Source organism: Piliocolobus tephrosceles, chromosome 4, assembly GCF_002776525.5.
Source record: "Piliocolobus tephrosceles isolate RC106 chromosome 4, ASM277652v3, whole genome shotgun sequence".
In the NCBI taxonomy this organism is placed as follows: domain Eukaryota; kingdom Metazoa; phylum Chordata; class Mammalia; order Primates; family Cercopithecidae; genus Piliocolobus; species Piliocolobus tephrosceles.
The window spans coordinates 22,226,576-22,239,084 of record NC_045437.1 but is presented as its reverse complement, the minus strand read 5'-3'; the positions used below and the strand labels follow the sequence as shown (position 1 = coordinate 22,239,084).

The 12,509-nt window shown below is 38.3% G+C and overlaps 1 pseudogene; it reads left to right on the top strand.

The window, feature by feature from the left end:
- Window positions 1-10,275: 10,275 nt before the first annotated feature.
- LOC111546719 lies at window positions 10,276-11,760 on the top strand (annotated as a pseudogene).
- Window positions 11,761-12,509: the final 749 nt, after the last annotated feature.

Below are 12,509 nucleotides of genomic sequence, written 5' to 3'. Positions count from 1 at the left end.
TGACACAGCTAGCCCTTGATGAAATTAAATGAAAGACCCAGGAATGTGAATAGTTTATTCTCACTCTCGTCTTCTGTATTAGTCCATTTTGTGCTGCTATAAAAGAATGTCAGGGACTGGGTAATTATAAAGAACAGAGGTTTTTTCTTACGGTGTTTAAGGCTGGGAAGGCCAAGGTCGAGGTGACTGGATCTAGTGAGAACCTTCTGTCTGTACCTTCCCATGGTGGAAAGTGAAAGGGCAAGTGAGTACCCCATCATACTCCCGTATAACTAACCCACTCCTGCAATAACAGCATTAATCCATTCATGAGAACAAAGCCCTCACAATCTAATTACCTTTTAAAAGTCCACTTCTACGCCGGGCACAGTGGCTCACGACTGTAATCCCAGCACTTTGAGAGGCCAAGACAGGCAGATTGCCTGAGGTCAGAAGTTCGAGACCAACCTGGCCAACATGGTGAAACCCCGTCTCTATTAAAAATACAAAAATTAGCCAGGCGTGGTATAATCTCAGCTACTTGGAAGGCTAAGATGGGAGAATCAATTGAACCCAGGAGGCAGAGGTTGCAGTGAGCCGAGACTGCACTGTTGCACTCCAGCCTGAGCAAGAAGAGCAAAACGCTGTCTTCTCAAAAAAAAAAAAAAAAAAAAAAAAGTCCATCTCTAAACTCTGTTGCTTTGGGGATTATGCTTCCACTTCAAACCATTGCATTCTGTTAGCTCCTTCCAGAGCCTCAAAATGGAAAAACACAGTGGAATTCGGTGAATCTATAACCCCATTGATACAGTCAAAAATAGATTTCATATCAAGATTAAAAATTCTGAAAACTGGTGTGAAGGAGAAAATGAGAAAAATTCAGCAGAGCAAGCTTCAACATGTTTATTTATTCATCTTTATGTAATTATAGGATATCACTTGATTTTCAATTATTTTTTTCTAAATCCCTATATCTCTTTTGCACAAATATTTTACTTCAAGTTATTTTATTTTATTTTATTTTTATTATTATACTTTAAGTTCTAGGGTACATGTGCATAACGTGCAGGTTTGTTACATATGTATACTTGTGCCATGTTGGTGTGCTGCACCCATCAACTCATCAGCACCCATCAACTCATCATTTACATCAGGTATAACTCCCAATGCAATCCCTCCCCCTCCCCCCTCCCCATAATAGGCCCCGGTGTGTGATATTCCCCTTCCAGAGTCCAAGTGTTCTCATTTCTCAGTTCCCACCTATGAGTGAGAACATGCGGTGTTTGGTTTTCTGTTCTTGGGATAGTTTACTGAGAATGACGGTTTCCAGCTGCATCCATGTCCCCACAAAGGACCCAAACTCATCCTTTTTTATGACTGCATAGTATTCCATGGTGTATATGTGCCACATTTTCTTAATCCAGTCTGTCACTGATGGACATTTGGGTTGATTCCAAGTCTTTGCTATTGTGAATAGTGCCGCAATGAACATACATGTGCATGTGTCTTTATAGCATGGGTATATACCCAGTAATGGGATGGCTGGGTCATATGGTACATCTAGTTCTAGATCCTTGAGGAATCGCCATACTGTTTTCCATAATGGTTGAACTAGTTTACAATCCCACCAACAGTGTAAAAGTGTTCCTATTTCTCCACATCCTCTCCAGCACCTGTTGTTTCCTGACTTTTTAATGATACTTCAAGTTTTAAAATAAATAATTCTGAAGGCAATTTTGAAAGAATGACCTAGAAAACATAAAGCTGTAAAAAAGTAAAAAAGTAGTTCTGCAAACAACAAAATCAAACTTTGAAAAAAAAAATGAGTAAAAATGTCACTGGACAGGTTTAAGAGCTGGTTATTCCTGGTTGACAAGACAGTTGGTAAACTGAAAGATACTTCAGAAAAAAGTATCAAAATTGAGCACAGAGAAACAAAAACATTGAATGTTGACAAAGTTAAGAGATGTAGAGATTAGAATGAGAATATATAACATGTGATTTGAGGAGGGAGGGGATTTTCTCGCTGAAGATTAGAAGAGGGAAGAATAAAGCACAGGCAGTGTTTAATATACTATCACTAAGAATTGTCCTGAAATGTTTAAAGATACAGATACATAGATTTATGAAGCTCCACAAATCTCAAACAGTATAGATAAAAAAAGGAGCTCTATGCCTAAAGAAATCATTGTGAAACTGCAGAAAATCAAAGACAAAAGGAAAATCTTTTAAGTAGCAAGAAAAGAGAGTTTCTTCAAGCAAGTGGCGGTTACAATGATCTTTTACATCCCAGCAGCAACAATGGAAGATATAGTGGAATTAAATAGACAGAGTGCTGGAAGAAAATATTCTCCAATGTAGAATTCCATACATGTCAACTCTTTCAAAAATAACAATGTTACTTTCAGAAAAAAATAATAACAGAAGCATACTCTACCAGATGATTCTAATTTTTGAAAATAATTTAGGCAAGTAAAATACCGAATAGGAGAGAGATCTAAGAAGTCTAAAGAAAGTGAGTGATAAATGTAACTGAATTGAACGCTAGCTTATTAAACAGTAATAATTTATTCATAATTTCTTACAAGTTTTTTTAGTTTTTTTTTAAAAAGATAAATATTATGACAGTATATTGCAAGGCAAAAGAGTGAAAGAAATTTTGTTAAAGAGTTCAAAGTAATTTGTGATGTCTGTCAGAAGGGTAAAAATGATGACGACCAGTAAGCTATGATAAGTTCAGTATATGTATTTTATTTTTAGGTTACCTATTTCAAAAGATAGTAATAGCCTATAACTTATAGAGAAAGAAAGGATGGAATGGCAAAAAGTAATCAGAACATAAGGAAGAAATGGGCTAAGAGAAATACCACAGCCAGAACAGAAAACCAAAGTGAGATGACCTGCCATTACTATATCTAGAAATATATGCTAAATAATTCAATGTGCATATTTACAGAAATATCAATTACAGCATTGTTTGTAACATACAAAAAATTCAAAACAACTAAAATGCTAATCCATAATAATATATGTAGTGAAATTGTGGTATATATTTTAAATGGCAAACAATACAAATGAATAAATTATAGTTTCACTAAATAAAACTCTTAAACACACACATACACACACACACACACAGAATTTTAAAAAAATAAATTCCAGCCGGGAGCTTACAGTGGCTCACGCCTGTAATCCCAGCACTTCAGGAGGCCAAGGTGGGTGGATTACCTGAGGTCAGGAGTTTGAGACCAGCCTGATCAACATGGTGAAACCCCGTCTCTACTAAAAATACAAAAATTAGCTGGGTGTGGTGGTGCATGCCTGTAATCCCAGCTACTTGGGAGGCTGAGGCAGGAGAATCCCTTGAACCCAGGAGGTAGAGGTTATAGTGAGCCGACATCATGCCACCGCACTCCAGCCTGGCGACAGAGGGAGACTCCATCTCAAAAAATAATAAATAAATAAATAAATAAATAAATAAATAAATAAATAAATAAGTTCTGCAAACAATATAGATGATTCCCCTTTAAAAAAATCGAAAAATAAACAATCAAAAACAATCAGGTAATAGTTTGATGTATAAATTAGTGCAGAACCAGGGGGAAAAAGTAAATATTAAGATTCACTTTATTCAGCAAGAGGCAATTCTGATTGAGAAGAGATACATTTCTTTCTTTCTTAGGAGCTAATCGTATTTTATTTCATGAATAATAAGTTAGTTACCTAGGGTGTTTGATTTACTATATTTGTTAAATTTCACAATGAAGATACTATATTATCTTTATTTATTTCATTTTAAGAAGAAAGCCTGTGAAAAGCTTTAGGAAACTGCCGGGCGTGGTGGCTCTCGCCTGTAACTTTGGGAGCACTTTGGGAGGCTGAGGCGGGCGGATCACGAGGTCAGGATATCGAGACCATCCTGGCTAACACTGTGAAACCCCGTCTCTACTAAAAATACAAATAATTAGCCGGGTGCGGTGGCGGGCGTCTGTAGTCCCAGCTACTCGGGAGGTTGAGGCAGGAGAATGGCGTGAACCCGGGAGGCGGAGCTTGCAGTGAGCTCAGATCCGGCCACTGCACTCCAGCCTGGGCGACAGAGCAAGACTCCATCTCAAAAAAAAAAAAAAAAAAAAAAAAAGCTTTAGGAAACTATGGATGAGTGTACTTTCTTAATAATCTCTATTCCGGATTAAATATCCCCCAGATCTGTGACTTTTATTCTCCTTCCGAAATCCCATCTTCATCCTCATGTTCCTTTTTGCTCTGATGTTTGTTTTATATTATCTCTTAAAAGCCACGGCATTCCAAGGCAAGTAACCTCTAAATGTGTTACAAACAGAACATATCTAAATTGATTAAGATGGTTCCCTTGCATTAAAGGAGTATATTATTTCATTATCTTATTTTAGCAGATTCACCATAGGTGTTAACTTACCTAGGCATGTGGTCAATAAAAACCTATCAATTTCTAAATTGGTTCTCCTTTCTGTATGTAAATAAGTGAATTTTAAAATATAAATAAAAGATTTTAAATTTGTCTTCTTGGTGTCTGCTAATCACCCTATTAACAGCATTTGAAAACTTAATTTGACCCATTTTGTGTTCGTTATTTTTCCTAGTTTGAAATTATCTTCATATCTGATATACATAGTTTCTATGTCTTCATTGGTGTGACTGTTCAACACGTTGCTGACAACTAGGTATAGAACAGTCCTTAAAGATAGCTATAGAGAAATCCTTCTAAGTTGAACGCTTTGGTAAGAACCGCTTTTCCATTTACCAAACTCTCAAGATTCTCCTAGAGAGGATGCCGTTGGTACTCTGTGTAGATGAGTGCCCTGAAATTTCTGTTACTATTTCTGTGTACCTCTCTGCTTGCTTCAAAGTGCGTTTTTCTCTCTGCTGGCCCAGTTGTTGCTCTCCTATGGTAGATGACCCTTTAGCAGCAGGAACTTCATTGCCTGAATAGAGAGCCAGAAACACGTGAGGGTTTATATCAATCCCCCTATAGTGCTGGCCAAAATCCATAACCACATTCAAGAGTACAAATCCCCAACTTCTTTGCTTCTAGTCTGACAAATTCAGGTGATATTTTGACCATCCCATCTTTCATGAAAAAATGATGCAATTGCAGTAGCTTTTTTGAACACAGGATTCACAGATATGCTCAGTAATTCTTTTGTCTAATGTGTTACATAGTAAAGAAATGATATTGATAATTAAGGAAATGCAAATTAAAACATGGCATGGTTTGACAATGTTTCTCTCTAATATATAAATTTTAGAAATTGATTATGACAAATAATACTAAAGATGTTGGGCAATGGAGGCTCACATGCACTCCTGTGGGAACAATTTAGGATTATTTGGTAAAGTTGAAGTAATAGATCCCATGCTATCCAGTAATAGAATTACTCATACATTCACCAGGAAGCATATACAAGAAAGTTTACAGCATTATTTTAAGTAGGAGAAAAAAAAGTAGAAATGACCAAAATGACCATTAACATAAGAATGGATGAATTAATTTTGACATATTCATAAATGTATTATTGCTGCATATGTCACTGTGGATACATTGCAACATGCAGGTGATGAAAAGAGAGGCAAAAAAAATACATGAAATATTATGTCATCTATATTAAGGTGAATTCATATGGTTATAAATAATGAATTTAGGAAAATGTACATACAGGATAAAATAATATAGAACATCAACACTGAGCTAATGATGGTGAGGGCATGGTGTTCTTTGGGAGCAACGGGAGGATTTTACAGGATTCTCCCACAGTCTGACATATGAGGGTATTTGATTTGGGGCCAGAGGGTAGACAAATATATTGTTTTTTAATCTTTAATCTGCACATATAGACTACCTCTGCCCTTACTCTCACAAAACGTACTGTGAGTTACAATGTTCTCAGAAAGATTATCATCAAAAGATAGGTGAGTTCAGGAGATAAAAGTTCTTGTTAGAACTCTTCCTTTGCCCCTATTTTTTCATAGAAATGTCTTCAGGCTGTAATTTTGTTTTTAAATCAGGATTTGGTAAGGAAAGTAAAAAATGTGGTCAGGCAAAGCAAAGAACCTTAAAAGCTGTGAGGCAAAAGCATCAGGTAACATATGAAGGAAAACCTATCAGATTAAGAGCCTGGCTACCTTCACAGGCTGGCATTGAGTGTCTGCAGTTTTTCCAGGTGCATGTGTGAGCTGTCAGTGGATCTTTTATTCTGGGGTCTGAAGGATGGTGGCCCTCTTCTCACAGTTCCACTGGGCAGTGTCCCAGTAGGGACTCTGTATGGGGCCCTGACACCACATTTTCCTTCTGCATTGGCCTAGCAAGCCTCAAGCCTTGGCAGCTTCCATGTGGTTTTGAGCCTGCCAGTGCAGAAAAGTCACGAATTGAGCTTTGGGAATGTCTGCCTAGATTTAAGAGGATGTATGGAAACCCCTGCAGCAAACTTCTGCCTGGGCATTCAGACATTTCCATACATCCTCTGAAATCTTGGCAGAGGTTCCCAAAGCTGCCAAGGCTTGAGGCTTGCACTCTCTGAAGCCACAACCTGAGCTCTAATTGGCCCCTTTCAGTCATGGCTGGAGCTGTTGGGACTCACGACATCTAGTCTGTAGGCTACACACAGCACAGGGACCCTGGGCCTGGCCCACAAAACCACTTATTCCTCCTAGGCCTTCAGGCCTGTGATGGGAGGGGCTGTGGTGAAGACCTCTGACATGTTCTGGAGACATTTTCCCCATTGTCTTGGGGATTCATATTCGGCTCCTTGTGACTTATGCAAATTTCTGCAGCAGGCTTAAATTTCTCTCCAGGAAATGGGATTTCTTTTACTATTGCATTGTCCGACTGCAAATTTTCTAAAGTTTTATAAAGTCTGATTATTTGATAAAATCAAATGCCTTTAACAGCACCCAAGTCACCTCTTGATTGCTTTGCTGCTTAGAAATTTATTCCACCTGATATCCTAAATCATCTCTCTCAAGTTCAAAGTCCCACAAATCTCTAGGCCATGAGCAAAATGCCGCCAGTCTTGGCTAAAACATAGCAAGAGCCACATTTGCTCCAGTTTCCAACAACTTCCTCATTTCCATCTGAGACCACCTCAGCCTAGACTTTATTGTTCATAGGACTATTAACATTTTGGGCAAAACCATTCAACAAGTCTCTAGCAAGTTCCAAACTTTTCCACATTTTCCTATCTTCTTCTGAGCCCTCTAAATGGTTCCATCCTCTGCCTGTTACCCAGCTCCAAAGTTGTTTCCATGTTTTTGGATATCTTTTCAGCAGTGCCCCACTCTACTGGTATTGATTTACTGTATTAGTCCATTTTCATGCTGCTGATAAAGACATAACTGAGACTAGGCAATTTATAAAAGAAGGAGGTTTAATGGACTTACAGTTTCACATGGCTGGGGAAGCCTCACAGTCATGGCAGAAAGCAAGAAGCAAGTCACATCTTACATGGATGGCAGCAGACAAAGAGAAGTTGTGCAGAGAAACTCCCCTTTATAAAACCATCAGATCTCATGAGACTTATTCACTATCACAAGAACAGCATGGGAAAGACCTACCCCATGATTCAATTACCTCTCACCAGATTCCTCCCTTAACACATGGGAATTTAAGATGAGATTTGGATGGGGAAACCACCAAACCATATCAATAGGCCATAAAACAAGTCTCAATAAATTTAAGAAAATTGAAATTATATCAAATACTCTCTCAGACCACAGTGGAATAAAATTGCAAATCAACTACAAAAGGAATCCTTGAAACCATGTAAATACATGAAATTCAATAATCTGCTCCTGAGTGATTATCACGTCAACAATGAAATCAAGATGAAAATTAATTAAAAATTATTTGAACTGAATGATAATAGTAACCCAACCTATTAAAATCTCTGGGATACAGCAAGAGTGTTGCTAAGAGGAAAGTTCATAGCCTTAAATGCCTATATCAAAAAGTCTGAAAGAACACAAATAGTCTAAGGTCACACTTCAAGGTACGAGAGAAACAAGAACAAGCCAAGCCCAAACCCAGCAGAAGAAAAGAAATAACAAAGATCAGAGAAGAACTAAATGAAACTGAAACAAACAAACAAAAATACAAAAGATGAATGAAACAAAAAGCTGGTTTTTTGAAAAGATACACAAAATTGATAGAACATTAATGAGATTAACCAAGAAAAGAAGAGAGAAGATCCAAATAAGCTCGATTAAAAATGAAACAGCAGCTATTACAATGCATACCACAGAAATACAAAAGATCTTCAAGGTTACTATGAACACTGTTAGGCACATAAACTAGAAAACTTAGTGGAGATGGATAAATTCCTAGAAATATACAACCTTCCTAGATTAAACCAGGAAGAAATAGAAACTCTGAAGAGACCAATAACCAGCAGCAAGATTGAAATGGTAGTAAAAAAAATTGCCAAGAAAGAAAAGTCCAGGACCAGATGGATTCACAGCTGAGTTATCTCAGAAATTCAAAGAATTAGTACCAATTCTACTGAACCTATTCCAAAGATAGAGAAAGAGGGAATCCTCCCTAAATCATCCTGTGAAGCTAGTGTCATCCTAATACCAAAACCAAGAAAGGACATAACAACAACAAAACAAACAGCCAGATGGGGCAGCTCATGCCTGTAATCCTAGCACTTTGGGAGGCTGAGGCGGGCGGATCACCTGAGGTCAGGAGTTTGAGACCAGCTTGGACAACATGGTGAAACCCTGTTTCTACAAAAACAGAAAAAATATTAGCCAGGCATGATGATGAATGTCTATAATCCCAGCTACTCAGGAGGCTGGGGCGGGAGAATTGCTTGAACCCGGGAGGCGGAGGTTGCAGTGAGCCAAGATTGCACCACTGCACTCCAGCCTGGGTGACAGAGCAAGACTCCATCTCAAAAAAAAAAAAAAAAAAAACCTACACCTACAGATCAATATCCCTGATGAATATAGATGTAAAAATCCTCAACAAAATATTAGCTAACTGAATCAAACATATTATCAAGAAAATCCACCACGAGCAAGTGGTTTTCATACCAGGGATGCAGGGATGGTTTAACATAGGTGAGACAATCAATGTGATACACTACATAAACAGAATTCAAAACAAAAATCACATGATCAACTTGGGCAAACTATGTATCTGGCAAAGGACTAATGTTGAGAATCTACAAGGAACTCAAACAAATCAGGAAGGGTAAAACAAATAATCCTATCAAAAAGTGTGCTAAGGACATGAATAGACAATTGTCAAATGAAGATATACAAATGGCCAACAAACATATGAAAAAATGCTCAAAATCACTAATGATCAGGGAATTGTAAATAAAAACCACAATGCAATACCACCTTATTTCTGCAAGAATAGCTGTAATGAAAAAATCAAAAAAATAGATGTTGTTACGGATGTGGTGAAAAGGGAACACTTTTACACTGCTGGTGGGAATGTAAACTAGTACAATCACTATGGAAAGTAGTATGAAGATTCCTTAAAAAGCTAAAAGGAGATCTACCATTTGATCCAGCAATCCCATTACTGGGTATATACCCAGAGGAAAAGAAGGCATTATATGGAGAAGACACTTGCATACACATGTTTATAGCCATACAATTTGCAATTGCAAAAATATGAAACCAGCCCAAATGCCCATCAATCAATAAGTGGATAAAGAAAGCGTGATACATGCGCGCGCGCGCACACACACACACACACCAGGGAATACTACTCAGCCATAAAAAGGAATGAAATAATGGCATTTGCAGCAACGTGGATGAAATTGGAAATCATTATTCTAAGTGAAGTAGCTGAGGAATGGCAAACCAGATATGATAATGTTTTAACTTATAACTGGGAGCTAAGCTATGAGGATGCAAAAGCATAAGAATGAAACAATGGTCTTTGGGGACCATTGGGATGGGAAGTGCGGGAAGGGAGGTGAGAGATAAAAGACTACACATGGGGTGCAGTGTACACTGCTCCAGTGATGGGTGGACCGAAATCTCAGAAATCCTCATTAAAGAATTTATCCACATAAACAAACACCACCTGTTCTCCAAAAACCTACTGAAACAAAAGTAAAGAAAAAAAAGGGAGACAAGGAGTGGCCTGGTGTGGCTTTGCCCACTCCATCAGGACCCCCTCCATCAAGCATCTGCTAAACAACAGCAGAGTGCTTTATCACTCAGGAATTGGGGACCCCCAAATGAATCCAACTGCTCCTTTGTGCGCGCTTTTTAAAGCCTCATAGAACATATCATTATTGGACGATGCCTGGTACATTTAAGCCACCTGAGAGCATGAGAGGTACTTGGAGTGGGTGCAGGATGTCACCTGGAATCACTACTAAATGATTCAGGCTTTCCTTACTTCTAAATGTGCTGTTCTTCATTTCAATATACCTTTGCACTTCTGATAAATGCAAACAGAGGCCACAATGGAGGGAAAATCATTGGTGATTGGAGGATAGAAGACTGCCTTTCACAAAGGAAAGTCCCTGATTATTGTTTGAAATGCTAAGGAAGTTGCTTCAGAGGAGGTTTTTTTCTTATCCCCCCCCCCCTTTTTTTTAAGGATTCGTCAAAGCCCGAATTTGTGTCAGACACTTGGAGCTTGTTGGAGAGAATCCTAGTAGTGATATTAATTGCACCAAAGTTTTACAGGGCGATGTAGATGAACTCCAAAAGGTAAAGTTTGAGATGCTAACAGTAAATTTTTTTTAAAGTACCCTCAGTGAACACGTGCCAACTATATAAACATAACCAGTGACCATACTTATTTCATCAAGAGACACAAATATATCAATATACCATAGAACTCCTTTGTAAACAAGAGGTGGAATTTCAAACAGCATATTCTATAGCAGTTCATCACAAGATTGAAATGCTTTACAGGCTACTGAGGGCCGTCTATATGCCTCAGAATTTCTTTTGCATTCACGTGGACAAAAAATCAGAGGATCCCTTTTTAGCTGGAGTGATGGGCATTGCATTCTGTTTCAGTAAAGTCTTCGTGGTGAGCTGATTGGAGACTGTGGTTTATGCATCATGGAGCCAGGTTCAGGCTGACCTCAACTGCATGAAGGACCACTAAGCAATGCCTGCAGGCTGGAAATACTTGGTATAACTTTGTGGTATGGATTTTCCCATGAAATCGAACCTAGAAATTGTCAGGAAGATCAAGTTGTTAATGGGAGAAAACAACCTTGAAATGGAGAGGATGCCATTCAATAAAGGAGAAAGGTGGAAAAAGCAGTATGAGGTTTTTGGAAAACTGACGAACACAGGGAAAGTTAAAATGCTTCCTCCACTTGAAACACTTCTTTGTTCAGGGTGTGCCTATTTTGTGGTCAGCAGGGAGGATGTGGGGTATGTACTACAGAATGAAAAAAATCCAAAAGTTTATGGGGCAGGCACAAGACACACACAGCCCTGATGAGCATCTCTGAGATACCATCCAGAGTATTCCTGAAGTCCCCGGTTCACTCTCCACAAACCATAAGTATGACTTGTCTGACATGCATGCAGTTGCCAGGTTTGTCAAGTGGCAGTACTTGGAGGGTGATGTTTCCAAAGGTGCTCCCTACCCACTGCGATGGGGACCACAATCACTCGGTGTGCATTTTCGGAGCTGGTGACTTGTACTGGATGCTGTGCAAGCACCACTTATTTGCCAATAAGCTTGACATTGACATTGACCTCTTTGCCATCCAATGTTTGGATGATCTTCTGAGACATGAGCTTTGGAGATGTTAAAAGATTGACCATTACAGGCAATTTTATGAATAATATGAATCATACACAAAATGTACCCTCATCTGGATCCTCTTCTTTGTCAGTAAGCATAGGGAAAATGGTATGAGGTCCTATTTGGGGCAGGGACTCTAAGTCTACTTGTCAGAGAAGCTGCATGGTTTCTGCAGAGCATCATTGGCTAAAAAGGTGATATCATTAAATGTTCACCTACAGTTAATCTGGGCAGGGATAAAAGTAGCTTTGAGGACAGAGCATGTAGCAAGGCATTCTGGAGAGAGGGGACCAGGGTGGCTGGGGAAAAGGTCAGTGCATGAGGTCAGCCTCTTCAAAGAGCTCAGGGACTTAGCAAAATGAGAAGATTTGACCTGTGCCAAAATTATTTTGAGAATTTTTAATGTGACAATTTTCCCGGTATGAATAAACTTATAGCATCAAATGATCATGAAGATACAATTAATCTGATATATTGAAAAAAAAATGTGATTTTACTCTAAATGATTTTTGTAAATAACCTATTTTCTGCCCTAACACTGTGCTGTGTAGTGTGTCTCCTTATATTATCACAGGGAGTTTAAAATGAGTTTGATTTAAAAGCAATAACATAAAAAGAATAAAATTAGGTGACCAATCTAGCATATATATATATATAGTCAGAATATTTTCAGTCTCAATTTCCAACTATGTCACCCAAGTCTAGAATTTTCATCAGAAAAGCAATACAAATAAATAAAGGGATAGATTTCAAACAT